We start from the raw sequence: 8,989 nt of genomic DNA, 5'->3' as shown, positions 1-8,989 counted from the left end.
AGATATATATATTTTGATGATTATTTTATATATAGAAAATATGACCCAGAGCATCATTAAAGGAACACTGTGTAGGATTTAGTGGCATCTAGTGGTGAAGTTGCAAATTTCAACCAACTGAATACTCCTCCTCCTCCCATTCCAAGTGTGTAGGATAACCTACAGTGGCTGTGAAACTCACAAAAAACATGAAAAGCCCTCTCAAGAGCGAGTGTTTGGTTTGTTCTGGGCTACCATCGAAACATGGTGGTGCAACATGGCAGGCTCCATGGAAGAGGACCCACCATAGATGTATAAAGAGAACTGGCTACAGCATCGAAGGCGCAGCCCCGTTCATTCCTATGAAAGTTGCTCAGTGGCGCATGAAGCCAAAAAAGCCACTTCCCACTGTAAAAAATTACCTGGATGAAAACATACTGCACACACTCTATGGGCCCAATGTGTCCATTGAGCATGCTCACTAGAGACTGCTAACAACTGGTTTAGCCCTCGGGCTAACTTGAATAGGAATAAAACAATTCAATCATGCGGCTCTTCTAGACTTTCAAAATGTGATCAGACTGAATGGATCAAATTCTGATAGTGAAACGAATCATTTCACAGGGGTTGTGGCGCTCAAAAAAATTATCTGCTGATTTACAAACGTCTCGTTCACAATGTAAGTCTATGGGAAAAAGTCTTCTTGGACCCAATAGCATCATGTGACATTGTAATTACATGGTATGGCCACTATGTCAAATTGATTTCAAAGCCTGGGGCTGTTCCTGGAGTCTTGGGACTCACTCCCTATGTAGATATAAAGAGATCATTCTAAGATAACGGAAACACCATGATTCTTATTTTCAGGTGATTATACACTAATTAAAACATACTTATGGATAATATATTCCATTTCTGCTAAGTTTGTTCTGCTAGATTCCACTAAATTCTATAGACTGCACCTTTAACTTATATTATGTACATCTCTGTTGGTGAGTCAGTACCAAAAAGATACAATTTTATTCTAACAGCATGTGGAGCTCATGTCTGACAGAATTAGGATACTTACACGTGCTGCAGCTATGCTTTAATAATACAGTGTCCCCTTGATATTAGACACTTTGGCCAAATAAAGTGCATTATTAGAAGGCTGCACAAGCAAAGCCAGAGTGCACTCTCTCTGATCACATGGTTGACCAGTGGCTACCTGCAAACCTGGCGATAATGCATAATTCATTTCCCCAGTGGCACCTTCATTAACCTGAGCTAAACCTTACACTGCCTGGCAAAGAGAGAGGAGCAGGAAGGGGAACAGAAACAAAGACGCAGAGACAAAGACTCCCAGAGTGACTGAAAAAGATTTCTAATTACAAGAGATCTCTGTGTTGTTGTAGGTCATGATACCTGTCTCCACGTGGGCAGAGTCCCAACTGGGTCACACAGCAGACAAGGATGAAGCAAAATAAAGTCGCTGGCTCCTCCGTGTTCAGGAGAGTGGAGCGCACTCATCAGGCTGCCCATTCTTTTAATGTCCAGCTGCATACAAAAGAGATCTCCCCTGCTCTCTCATGTTTCTTGTTCATGTGCCTGTCTCTATCTCCCTCTGTCACACACATACACTCAAACACACAGGCAAGTTAGGACAGTAGACTTTAAACCCATGCTTTATGAGTTATAAGGTTGTTATGAGAAAAAACATGTGACAAGCTAATTGGTGTTTTTGCATCCAGTTCTGTGAATACATGAAGGTTGTGATTTCCTGTATGCAGGAAATAAGATAGCGTTGGCTTGTTGATCAACCTGTTTCACGAATGTGCCATAATGTCAAACACAAAAACTTCTTCAAACCGCTGAATTGCACTGTCTCAGAAGACTTCCACTCCTGACACTTAGGTAGTAGTATTTTTAGAGACTGTACAGACTTCACTGGATTGCAGCTCCTACCCTGCAGTGTTATATCTTTACCACTAGAGGTCCCTATCAATCCATCACCAATCCACCTCCTGTAAATGGGGTGAGTATACGGGTCTAAGAAGAGGTATTAGTGGAATGTCTTAAATAAATCACTTTGTGCATGCCAATCATAGCTCCACGACATCCAGTAATCCCTTGGGAGAAAAGCACAATACTACTGCAATGATCCATAACATACTAGAAAGAATTTGAGTGATATTATTGAACATTTACATTTTTATGGTATATTTACCATAACATAGTAAATATACAGGTGTGAGCCAGGCAGAAAATTGCAAATTTGAAGACATTTACTGAAATAGTGAGTCACATACAGATCACACTGCTTCCTCCTCACCCTCTCACCCTTCTTGAAGCTCTTAAGCTCCACAGGAATCAGTGTATTTATGTAAATTTTGGCAAAAGTATGAATGTTTGCAATGTGAGGATCCTGACTGACAGGGATGATTAGGTGCTGCATTGGTGGTTTTAGAAGTTTTCTTCTCCTGAATCCTTGTCACCATCGTAATCCATTGTAAATGACTGAATTAAAGCCGACCACTTGAACCTATCGTTCATATCACAACATATTCCATATTCCCTTTTGATTGTACTGCGCTCCCCACCAAGATGAGCTATGGCCAGAGCTCCTCTGTCTCTGTTTTACCTGCTCCAAAGACTTTGGGCACATGTGCGTGTGCAGACCTCTTCATTAGTTGATTTGACAGGTTAATTTACAGTATCATGGTTAATAAGATATTGCTCCTCTGGAGTACTTTTGGGTTGCTTTTGGCACAAATTTTGGTGAGATACAAAGTCATAATATTCACCTGTGTACATCTGTTGCATGACCAGCAAGCTGCTTAACAGCTCAAAGTTCATTTGTCATTTAAAAGAGTCATTGACTTATTTCCAGACCTAACACACTCTGCTTAGTAAGCCAATGAGTGACCTGAAGCATGGTGGCCATGATGGTTTGGCCTAGAGGAGGAAGACCGGTGTGTCATAGTTCAGAGGTCGGGAGGTGGAATGTGACAGCCAATGGTAATTTAATGATGAAGAAAAGGCAAGTAGGTAAATATATTTGTTGTCGGCTTGGACCCTCAAATTTCCAAAATGTTACCTTTTAAACTACAAGAGAAACAGCTAAGTTTCAGCTTTGCCATGTTTTATTTAGTTTGAGAGGAAAAGTTTGTAAAACCACAAAGTTGTAAAAGCATCTCAGTCGATAACTGAGCATGTAATCTCTCTGTCTTTTTATAGATAGACATTATTGATAGATGACAGATAAACAGTCATAAATTCTATGTTGCAGCATTGTCCAAATGAAGAATACCGATCCAATAAAAGCTATGTATTAAGTTGGCCTGGGTATCATTTAAAACATTACAAGTACCAATACCAGTACCTTAGTGGTACTGATACCAATAATGTGCTTCATTCAATACCTTTTTTCTCCTTCACTCAATACCCATCTTGTGGATAGAACACATTTTGAAACTGTTCAAATTATTGAAATATTTATTAAATAACTGTACAAAACGGTACAATGAAGTATTATCTCCACAGACTGTATGGGTTGTAGCTGATGTGGTAGTGGGCCAAACACACATCGCGTTAAATTGAAGAATGCTTGTGGTGATTGGCTGTGAGCAAAACCACACAAATAGTCATTTTTTTCTAGATCTGGGTATAAAAAGGATTGAATGCAGGTATCGTTTGACTGGAGAAGTTTCTATACTACTTGGTACTGGGTTATTTCGGTCAATACCTTAAAGGTATCAAGTACTGATACCCAGCCCAAGTATTTAGCCATATTTTGGCAAAAACATGAGCCTTTGGAACATACAGAAGAGGTTGTTTATGCTGCAGGAGCAGCTTGAGAAGAATATAACTGACTAAATTCAGTTGACCACAAGCTACTGTTTTCTCTCAAGAAGGGAACTATAAACTTTTTATGACCACTTTGGGTATTTAATATCCAAAAAACAGATTTAGGAACAGTGTATCATTTTATCTCATAAAATACGTCAGTCATAAGGTCGTCACACAGAAGTAACAGAGGGAAGCTGTATTATGTAATTTGTGTGCTCCGTTGCACATTTGTGTGTGTGTTGATATTAAGCCTGTGGCGGGAGGGTGACACAATATAGATTAGGGGTGACACTGACTAAATGTTTGCAGATGAGGGCTCCCAATATCTAATCACCACGGTAACAAGGGTCACCAGAGTGGGCCAGCGGGCCAACTCGCCCAAGGCACTGAGGGTATTAATGGGGCAAGATATTTACTTCAGAATCAACCACTTGTGGGTATGAGTGCATGCATGAGGCTGAGTGTGTGTGTATGCCCTCAATTGTCCCTTGACCATTCGCCCGAGGGGAAAGTGTGTTTGGCCGCTAACACAACCTTCTCCCCCCTGACCTCAGCATAATCCACGCAGTCACAGTCCTGACAGAAGGAGAGGAGTGGACACTTCCTGGTGCACAACTGTGTCATTCTGTGTGCACATTCCTGTGGTCCAATTGTACCCACTGTCACACATGCACAACACAAGACGTATAGTTTACTGTCCTTGTGGGGAACATATTTCTCAGTGAATAATATTTGGCATGACATTGCACAAAGACAGAATAACAAGCCACATGCCGCTTCAGCACAGATAGCAGTCCAAAAAATCTTGCACACTAACCACAGTGCATTATAAAAGTGAGAGAAAGAAAGTAAAAACAAAAAAACAATAAGTGAACAGGTAAAAGAAAAGGACTTTTAACTCACAATTACAAATGCTGAAAAAATTGGGTCATGTTTTACATGGAATGCATTCATACAGTGTTTTTCAACCTGAGGTCAAATGCTAAAAGCCTCTCCTTCATTCACTCATTCACATACAACGATACTGAGCAATTTGAGATTTAGCGTTTTGCTCAAGGACACGTTGACATATGAATGGGAGGACTTGGAGATCAAACCACTAACCCTAAGATTAATGAACTGTTCTCCCACCTGGGCCACAGACACCTGCAAGTTACACGTGTGTCAGTAAAAAAAAAAAAAAAAGTATTTCAACAGAAAACAGTAAATCATGGCAACATAAGTCACACACAATCTACAGGGGACAAAAATATGACTGCCTTGCATGTAACCAAATATAACCCAGCTTTGAAGCAGCAATTTAGTTCCTCCGAGTCTTATTTCTTCTAGCTCATTTGACTTCTACTCAACAAAGCTATTAAGGGGTAGATAAATGTTCTAGATAAAAGAGTCAATATGTGAATACTCAATCACTTGTACTCTAAACGACTTATTTGCAAATTGCTGGCAATGGTTAAAATTTTACATACAAAGTGTTTTTGTGCATATGTTGTGTTGTCAATCCAACAAATAATGAAAAATGTTGACTGACCATCAAATTAGACTGAATAATTTGTTAATGTTTAAAACAGGCTCTACTTTTATGCACTTTAGTTTGCCTCACAAACTCCCATTAAAAGTATTGAGAAACATTTTGAGCATGGTGCAATTACTGTTTAAAGAGACAACCTTTTTGAAAAAGCTATTGTTTGTTTTTTCAAATCATTTTATCACATTGGTCCCACTTGAGCTTATGGTCAATAGCAAGCTTACAAATCCATATATCCACCAACTGATCAAATCTAAAATATACAAATAAATGTTTAACTGGACTCACACAAAGTAAAGTTGCAGGTGAGGTCACTGGAAAGAGGTTTTCCAGCGTTAATCGCCCACATTATGTGTTAAACTGGGTGGTTTTATTGTTTGTTCATTCTACTTCTCATAAAACCAGCACAAAATTGTTCTTTTTATCCTCTCCCTCAGCCTTTTCACAGTTGGGTTTATACAGTAAAATAATACAGCCATGAAGAGATAAGGAAGATCTGTGTTTCACTTTTCAAAAGAGTTCAAATAAACCTGCTTTTCATCCATTTAGGAAATTCCACAAAAGCGTTGTGGGGATACTGTGGGCAGGAATACCACAAGTCTTCAGGGAACACCGCAGGAGAATATTTCCCGGAATTTTGGGGCCTGTGCAACCACAGCAGCAACTCGTTTTGAGTCTGAATGCAGCTCACTTTGAGATAACGCAGGTAGCTGAGCTTTTTGTCTCCTTGACTGTTTCTCTCTGGAGTACCCGAAACGAAAACAATAAATGGAGAGAAGAGGACAAGGAGGGAGTGGAGGGGAAGGAGAAAAAAATAGAAGAGGAGAAAAAGGTGCATTTTTCAAATGGTGAATAATTTGTCTGCCCTGACATGATGCTGCGCAGGACCAGTTCCTGTGGCTCAGGTTTCAGTGTGTGTGTGTGTGAGTGTAAATGTGCTATGGGGGGAGGGTCACTTCCTGCACCAACTCCTGATTTTGAGGGCCTTTTAGATTTGTGGCAAAGTTGGAGAGAAGATGCAGTAAAAGCAGCGTAATAATATATCAAAAACCTGACTCTGAGCGACATTTTAGAGATGAAAATCTCACTCAGTAAACAGCTCTTTTTTCACAAACACAGGTAATAGATATAATACAATAAAAAAGGACCCTGTAAAGCAGAATTTATTAATAAAGGTTTGTTAAATGATTTACTCACTTTGGGATATGCAACCTGTATTATTTCATTGCAAAATCTTCCCCACATATTTGCGTGTGTGCGTGTGTGTGTGTGGGACAGAGTGTGGATTTGTGCATTAGCACATGCAGGTGCTGTTCATGTATGTGTGTGGCCTCGGTAAGATGTGGTGTATGGTCAGCTCTAAGCTAAACAACCTTGTTCAGACATTATGGTACCCCTCCCTTTAAATTCACGACATGCCCACCATTTAATAGCAGAGTCGATATCCTTGTGGTGCCTTTCCTAATAACCCCTGTTTATCTTAAAGCTGAGTGCCAGGATTTACCACGGTCAGGTTGTGTTATTATGTGAGGCACTTCCTCTCAGACGGCCTAGCCTGTCTGTTTGTTCAGCACTTTGTTTTAGCTTAGTTTTGCTTATTATATTTTCTCTCTTCTTCTTCTTCTTCACTTTATGCATGGTTGCGTGTGTGTTTGTGTGTGTGCGTGTGTGTGTGTGTGTGTCAAGCTTGAGGCTTGGCAGTGTCTGCTCTGAGGTTTCTGTGGCTGCAGGTAGCGGACCTGTTCACTTAAACACTGTACCTCTAATGTGCTCCAGATGATCCAACTATTTATAACTCTCCCAACACTTACACACACACACACACACACACACACACACACTCACACTCCTCTGCCTTGCTGTAATCCTGGCGCCTAGCTTTTTACTATGCTATCATTTCTTGAAACTAGTTTGGAAACTCTCTCTCTCTTTCACACACTCACACACACACAAACTCTCTCTCTCTCTCTCTCTCTCTCTCTCTCTCTCTCTCTCTCTCTCTCTCTCTCGCTCTCTCTCTCTCTCTCTCTCTCACCATCTCTGTGTTAATGTGTCCTTCCTTGCATTTATATGTTCTTTTGGTCTCAAGAGGACCTTTTGCCTCTTTTTTTTTTTTCAATAGGTGGTGTTACTTTACACTCTTTCCTGTTGTGCCATGACTCCAGTTTGTGTATGTGTGTGTGTCTGTGTGTTTGAGTGAGGACGCTGGCACTAACCATCACCAGGCAGCCAGTGGAGGAGAGTTATGGGGCATTTAGGCCTGTTTTACAGGACCTGAAAAAAAACATGCAAATGGTTCATATGACACCTAACGTCAGGCTTATAAAAATCACACGACCAACACCTTCTGAGAGAGAGAGAGAGAGAGGGAAGGGAGACGCAGACAGAAAAAACATAGTTAGAAAAGCAAATATAATGTTCTAATATTAATTTTTTTGCTAAGTAAAGAAAAAAAAAAAAAAAGAAAAACACCCACACACTGATTCATAGCACAATTGGCTAAAAAAATGCTGGCCGGCGATAATCACAGCATCAGCAAGACTTTGTTTTCTTACAGTCCTGGCATTTTTTTTCTTTGTCTCGTGTGGTTTTCTTACTTTGTTAAAGTACACTCACATGCTCCAGCACCGCACACACACTTTTGGTGGACGGCATTAAGTAAATGCTGAGGCATGGTGAGTGTTTTTGTATTTGTGTGTGTGTGTGTGTGTTTGTGTGTGTGTGTGTGGAGGTAAACAAAAAGGGGAGAAAGGGGTAGGGGGAGTTGAAAAAGTGGAGGAAATGAGAGGAGAAATATTAAACAGAGCGGGGGAGATTATACGATAGATAAAAGGAGAGAATACGGTGAAGAGGAGAAGAGAGAGAGGTTTAGAGAGCTGAGGGCTGAGGAAAGAGGGAGAAAAAGAGAGGCGGAAAGAAAGGAACAGACCACCTCAAAGTAACTAGAGAAGGACTGAGGAGGGAGAAATAAAGAAGGTGGAGAAAGAACGAGAGACCACCCCACAGTGAACACCAGAGGGAAAGCTGCAGTTCTCAACGTCTATTTCTCTCCCAGCACAGCTCCCTTTAGACCAACACTGAGGCTGTAGTTGCTCTTACTGCCAAGTTATTCCTCACTCTACCCTACCCTACTCTATGTGTGTGTGTGTGTGTGTGTGTGTGTGTGCATTCTCACTCATGACAGGGGCCCTCAGAACGCCAGTAAACTACGGCCGTGCTCAGGTTGCTTTCAACAGAGAAATGCTTGAAAACGATATAATACGGGATGATGCAACCTTGTGCATGCGTATATGTGTGCATGTGTCAAATGAATCTGTAAACAGAATCAGAACAATCCTCTCTACTATTAACACAACAAGGAAACACACATTTCCACATTGAAAGCCACACTCCCATCAGTGTGAATGGACCTATGTTGAGTCAAACAATGCCCTCTCTCTGTGGAAAAAACACACTGTGTGTTGTGCCTGACCTAGAGGGCCTTTCCACACTGATAGTCCATAGATCTATTCACGATAAGAGACTAGTGTGGTTTTATAAGGTAAACATGGAGAAAGCCCCTTTAACCGTCATCAATAGACCCCCTAAACTTCCACATTTTCAGACAGAATTAGACATTCAAACAGCTTAAATCCAATAAAGGAACTTTGTATA

This window comes from Thunnus thynnus, chromosome 15, assembly GCF_963924715.1.
Source record: "Thunnus thynnus chromosome 15, fThuThy2.1, whole genome shotgun sequence".
Lineage (NCBI taxonomy): Eukaryota > Metazoa > Chordata > Actinopteri > Scombriformes > Scombridae > Thunnus > Thunnus thynnus.
The sequence above is the reverse complement of the archived record's forward strand: the minus strand, read 5'-3'. Positions refer to the sequence as shown.